Below are 5945 nucleotides of genomic sequence, written 5' to 3'. Positions count from 1 at the left end.
AATTTCTTCTTTATGTGGAATATTAAATGACGCAAAGATGCAGCCAACACAAAATCATTTTCCACTATAACAATAATTCCACAGCTGTAAAACAGAACAAAGGGCACACTACAGATTTTTTTGTTTTCAGAAGACAGATTTCCAACTGATTATGCATTTAAATGAGATTTGTACTCTGATTTGTTGTACTCGCTTTCGTTTCTGATGACAAGAACATGGGGAACAAAGGGCAGGCTGTACTGTAGCAAATGTAATTTGTTACACACAGTAATGAAAACCATAAATGTTCTTGATTTTACATTGATTAGCAACTCTTTGACACTCAAAGTGCAAACTGATTACCTTGTCCTTGAAATGGTTCTATACACTGTCATGTTGCAAACTTCTTATAAGCTCTTCTTAAAAGCTCCTCCAGACTTGGCAGCTCAACACAAAGTCCCAGAAGCAGCCAAACTTTCTATGCCAATGAGTTTTACGTGACTAAATCTCTTATTTTTTTTTCAGCCACTGAAAACATGGTGCTTCCTCGGAATAAGGTTTGCTTGGCAGTGGAAATTTCCGGTGCTGGATAACTTGTCTTGGTGACCTCACTCTGCTCTCCCCTCAGGGAAGACAGCTATGTGGCCCTCTGGGCTAATATGACTTTAATTTAAGCTTTTGTCTGGTCTGGTAAGAGTTACACAGGGAGTATTTTGACCAGTAGGTCATTGGTCCGAGTCTGAAGGTCAATTTAGAAAATATGCTGATGAGTGAAATTGTAGTTAGATTGTAGGTATTGTTCAGCAACAGTAAAGCTGAGCAGTGGCCAGATGTTCCCAGGGGGAAATTTGTAAGCATTAAATCCTCTTTACCTCAAATACTCCCCAGAGTTGTAGCAATTAATTTGTGCTTGTCCTTGTTCAGCATAATTTTATCAGTTTGGGTCCTCGGAGAAAAGACTCTTTCTGCACAGGGAGATAGATAAACGTATTCTCTCACCGTCTTGTTATTTTATCGCATTAGGGAGAAGAGCTATGCAGTAATGGTGATAACTCTGAAATGGGATATGGTCATGAGGGGCAAAAGAGAGCATGCTGATAAAATTGTTGACTTGACAACTCTAGCCATTAACTCAGCCATCACTCAATGTGAAAAAAAATTCTGTTTGTTTCTGTGAACTCCTGTCTTACAGTGATGGATGGCACTAGATATACAGCCGCTACTGTATAGGAAAAAGATGTATTTTTGAATTTCATAATACGGCACAATCAAATCCAGTGGTGGTTAACCACCACATATGACCCCATTGACATTACACATAGTCATTTGATTCTGTTTGATTAAGTTATGATTGCAGACAGTTTCACTGCTGACAGCAGTAATTAAACCGCCACCTTGCAGCCATGAAAGCATCCACCTAGCCACTGTAAAGCTCACTCACTCATGTTTATCTGGATGCATCCACTCTTATGGATTAAAACCAATATCATGCAAGCAACTCATCACTTATTTATTCATATTTATCCTTTTTCATCTGCTGTTTTAAATTACTCTCCTGATAGTTCCTTGTAATTGTCTGGCAAAATAAAAGAAAAAATTCCAGTTTCTTACGCAACAGAAATATGGCTACAATACACTATAATGGGATTCATTTATCAGTTGTGGCACTTAGGCTCACAAAGTGTACAATATCCAAACAGTTTCATTTCCACCCTCCTGTTGGCCTGAATTTATGATAGTTATTACTTAAAAAACACAGTTAAGTCATTTTTAGTCATTACAGTACACTGAGCTGCAAGCAGACATGCCATTCTCTTTTCTGACACCTACTTAGATGTATTTAATGTCTCCTTCTATTTATTCTTTCTACATCCAACCTTCATTTGTCTTTGCAGTTCGCTGTACTCATGTTATGATCATTTAATCCACCATGACACCCAGAGAAACAGATCGTAACAGATACCCAGTTTATTCTGTCATACATAATTGATCCGGCAGATATGAAGACATTCATCGATTGTGTTTTTATTTCTTTATTTCTTTGCATGCTTTCTTTCTTTTTCCCTACTTATCTTTTTTTTTGCATCCTTCATTTCTCTATCCACAGACACATTCCTGACATATATCCCACAGTGTGATGTGAAATTGCAAGATTATTTGTATTAGTAATGCACAGCAGCTTTATTCAGCGTAACATGACACTTAGGCTGACATGTTGAGACACTTACTGTATATTCCAGTCTTCCATTATTTTTAATTGCGTCTAGCCGTTATTCTGGCACACCGAAGCCGAGAAGAAAATAAAAAAGGGGTGAAGTGAGGGAATGCTAGAGAAAGAAATTATGCAAAACAAATAAATCACCAAAAGAAGTGGAAAGAGGGGCGAAAGGACACACACACACACACACACACACACACACACACACACACACACACACACACACACACACACACAGTAAGGCTGACTGAGATTGATAAACCATGGGAAAATAATAGTGGGAATAAAAAGACTGAGAAAATACAGAGGGGATTAAGATTGCATTATCTACAGAGTGATTAATGCTTGTTGTCTTTGAAGTGAGCAATTATAGAACGTGGACTGGATCAGCGCTGCACACACAGACGTTAAAGGGAAGGATTCCGTGTACGGTGCTTTGATTAAATAGGATGTACGTTTATAGCCACAGCAGATGGAGATATGGGGTCATCTGGTTTGTCTAAATAGTTGCACAGCTTCGTTTGTGTGTACATGTGTTCCAATGCATTCCCGGTCTGTTGTGGATTGTGGCCAGGTAGAGAAGCATGGGACACTGACTGAGAGAGATGCAGACAGACAGACAGGATGATTCACAAACAGAGAGAGGGAAGAAAAAAGAGGGAAGCAGAGTTAACAGACAAAACATGTTTGTCCCAGATCGAATAGTGATATCACTTTTAATCCTAACGTTGTCCCCCCATCTACAGTTAAAGTCTCTCACCACAGTATCCTCTTAAGGAGCAGACACACTGGATGTGATGACAGATGTCATGTCGACAGATTCTATTAATTCTCGATGTACTGCAGGAGATGGATATGCTGCAGCGAGCTGACTGGCCATTTGCCGTATCTCTGTTAATAATAGCAACTCAACCTCTACTTTATGGAAATTATTCAATGCACCAAGCTCACATCAGTCAAGTTGTAAACGCAACATTTACATATTATTACATTTTAAGGCCATATTGTGAACATCCAGCAGACACGGAGCAACAATAGCATTCATTTGTAGCTGTCTTTCTGGCCAATTGATGATTGAAAGTCCAACATTCTCTCTTCTTTCAGCTTTCGTTAGGCCTCCATTATTCCTGATGGAAATGGAAATGCATGCAGAAAATAGCACCAGCATTTTTTGGGGGAAGTGGAAGACTCCTGCTTCATTGTGTGTGACCTCTGACATCAAAATCACAAATGGAAGAGTGCAGCTCTTCCAACAGGAGTTAAGTTAGTTTACTTGTGTGGCAGGAAAGCACTGCTGTCACCATTTACAACATGTTTTCCTTGTGGCAAAGGTTGGAAATAGAGAAAATGCTGCTTTAGCCTAATTAGAGGGCATTAGGGACAAAGCATATAGTTAGAATAAATTATAATGGCATTTAGATGGATTTGCTACCACCCAGGAAGTCATTGGTTTCTATTCATATCAATGCAGTAACTTGAGACGGAAGCTCGCATCAGATAAGTCTTTGTTTGCTTTGTTTCTGATATGTTATCTAGAACAGATATTTGATTTTTTTAAGATATTAGAAAGGATAAACATGCAGTGAAACTACATTGCCTTGCCTGACAAAATTAGAAGTGCTATGTTAACAAATTTTGCTTTCATCAGAGATTCATTTAGACATTTATATGATACACCTTGGCTATAAAAACGTCTTAAAATGATACATTGGGCTTAAAAGTTGACCTGGCTCTTTAAAGAATGCGTTTGAAGAATTTTAACAAGGCACGCATCCTTCATCTCCCCATTGGCACCACAGCTGTCTTGGCACACAAACAGCCCTTCTACTCTCTGGGCGTGAACACACACATACTCACACACACAGGCACAGGCATATAGGGTTCATCGAGAAAATGCATTTTGCATTTTACTTGGATGCCATTCTGTATTCTATTCCAGTCTCGTTGAGTGGCCTGATGTGCATGCATGCTTTTGCAGATGTGTGTATGTACAGTAGACGCTTGCATGTTTGAGGAGGGGACTACTGTGTATATGCCATTGCTAAACAGACAGGGTGATTGTTATATACTGTATGCAGAAAAGCTCCCAGGTCTCCATCCCAGCTCCTCCTACTTACTTAATACAGTTGTTCTGGTGTAAGTGCCCTCAAGCCATTTTAAGTGTTTGGCAGTAAACAATCTATTTAAGCCAGCACAGAAAAGTGATCCTAATATGGAGCTGTTTCACTCAGTGTTGATCCAGAGAAGAGAACAGAAGAGAAGGACAGGCCAGGCAGCAGTATGTTGATTAGTAGGGATTACTGTCCTTTGGCACCATAAAATTACACAGAATGCCCATTACTAGCAGATGAAACTATTCCTGTGGGAGTTGTTTTGTGTCAGAGAGGCCAACTGGTTAATGTTAGCAACAAGTGGTAGAGAGTTTCCAGCCAATGTGGGAATCTTCACTGCTTCATTGGTAAATACACAGATGTACTGCTGTACAAAACAATTACAGATAATTTATCTTAAAAGAGACACCAGGAACTCAAACTTGATTCATCACAAAAATAGAAAAGATAAAAAGATATCAAATGGCACAAAACAGATTTACATAGATCTGTGTCTTCAGTCTGTTACATAACGCAATTGCTGCATCAAGTCTTCTACTTTCTACTTGCCTCATTAATTGCTGGCTAAATAATGATTCAAATGAGGAAACTAGGATAGCGAACATGCCAAAATGTCATAATAGAAGATAGAGTTTGTAAGGTAAGCACTGAAAAAAACAAGACAATTCTACAGTCATGCAAGCAGCTGTAGCCAAACTTTGGGACAGCAGTGCTTTGCTATAATGGTAACACCAGCATGCTAATATGGACCCAATGAACATGCTGATTTTTTTTTCATTACATTTACTAGGTTCACCATCTTAGTTGACTGTCTTAGCATGCTAATATTGGCTACGTAGCACTAAAGATAAAATAAAATGAAGGTATTATGAAGTATTTGGTCGTTAACCAAAGTATTGGACAATTACTTTAAGTTTTGACGTGATGTTGGTGCTAGAAGTTGAGTGATCACTGGGGTTTTGAATTCAACCTGGGGAGACATGAATCTGTCTGTTCAAAATTTCATGGCAATCCATCTAATAGTTGTCTAGACCAAAGTCTTAGACTGACATTGCTATCCTTAAATCCACTAGAATGGCATAAAGGTAGCAGTACAAGTGGTTGGTTCCACCTCTTGCACCACAGCAAAGTGATGCAGTCCAGATGATGGGTAGCACAAAACCTTGTGAAACCGCAAGTGTTGCCTGCAACATGCATGGTAACATGGTTCAAGACCTAAAAACAAAAGAGGAGCTCGTCCACTAAAGCGGCGATCAAAGGCAGATGTTGGAAATAGAACAAGCCTATTTTGGAACAAACTTGCATTTACATCTCAAAGGCGACTCCCCTCTGCTGGAAGCATGACCAACGCCCAGACAGACGCACATGAGGGTGTTTGTGCTGACGGGTGAGTTTGGCGTCTGTGACACCAAGGTGCCCAATGTCTCTCTCTCTCTCTCTCTCTCTTAGTCCATCAGGTCAATTTGGAGCATATCCTAGAATAAGTCCATTGGTGTAACAGAGAGGACCAGTGCAGGGTTGCAGCCCTCCTACATGTTTGTATATGTATGTGTGTGTGTGTGTGTGTGTGTGTGTGTGTGTGTGTGTGTGTGTAATACTAAACCAGACACAGCCTTGTGGATCGTCTGAGAATCAGG

Source organism: Dicentrarchus labrax, unplaced genomic scaffold (assembly GCF_905237075.1).
Source record: "Dicentrarchus labrax unplaced genomic scaffold, dlabrax2021, whole genome shotgun sequence".
Classification (NCBI taxonomy): Eukaryota; Metazoa; Chordata; class Actinopteri; family Moronidae; genus Dicentrarchus; species Dicentrarchus labrax.
This window is presented reverse-complemented; position numbering follows the sequence as displayed.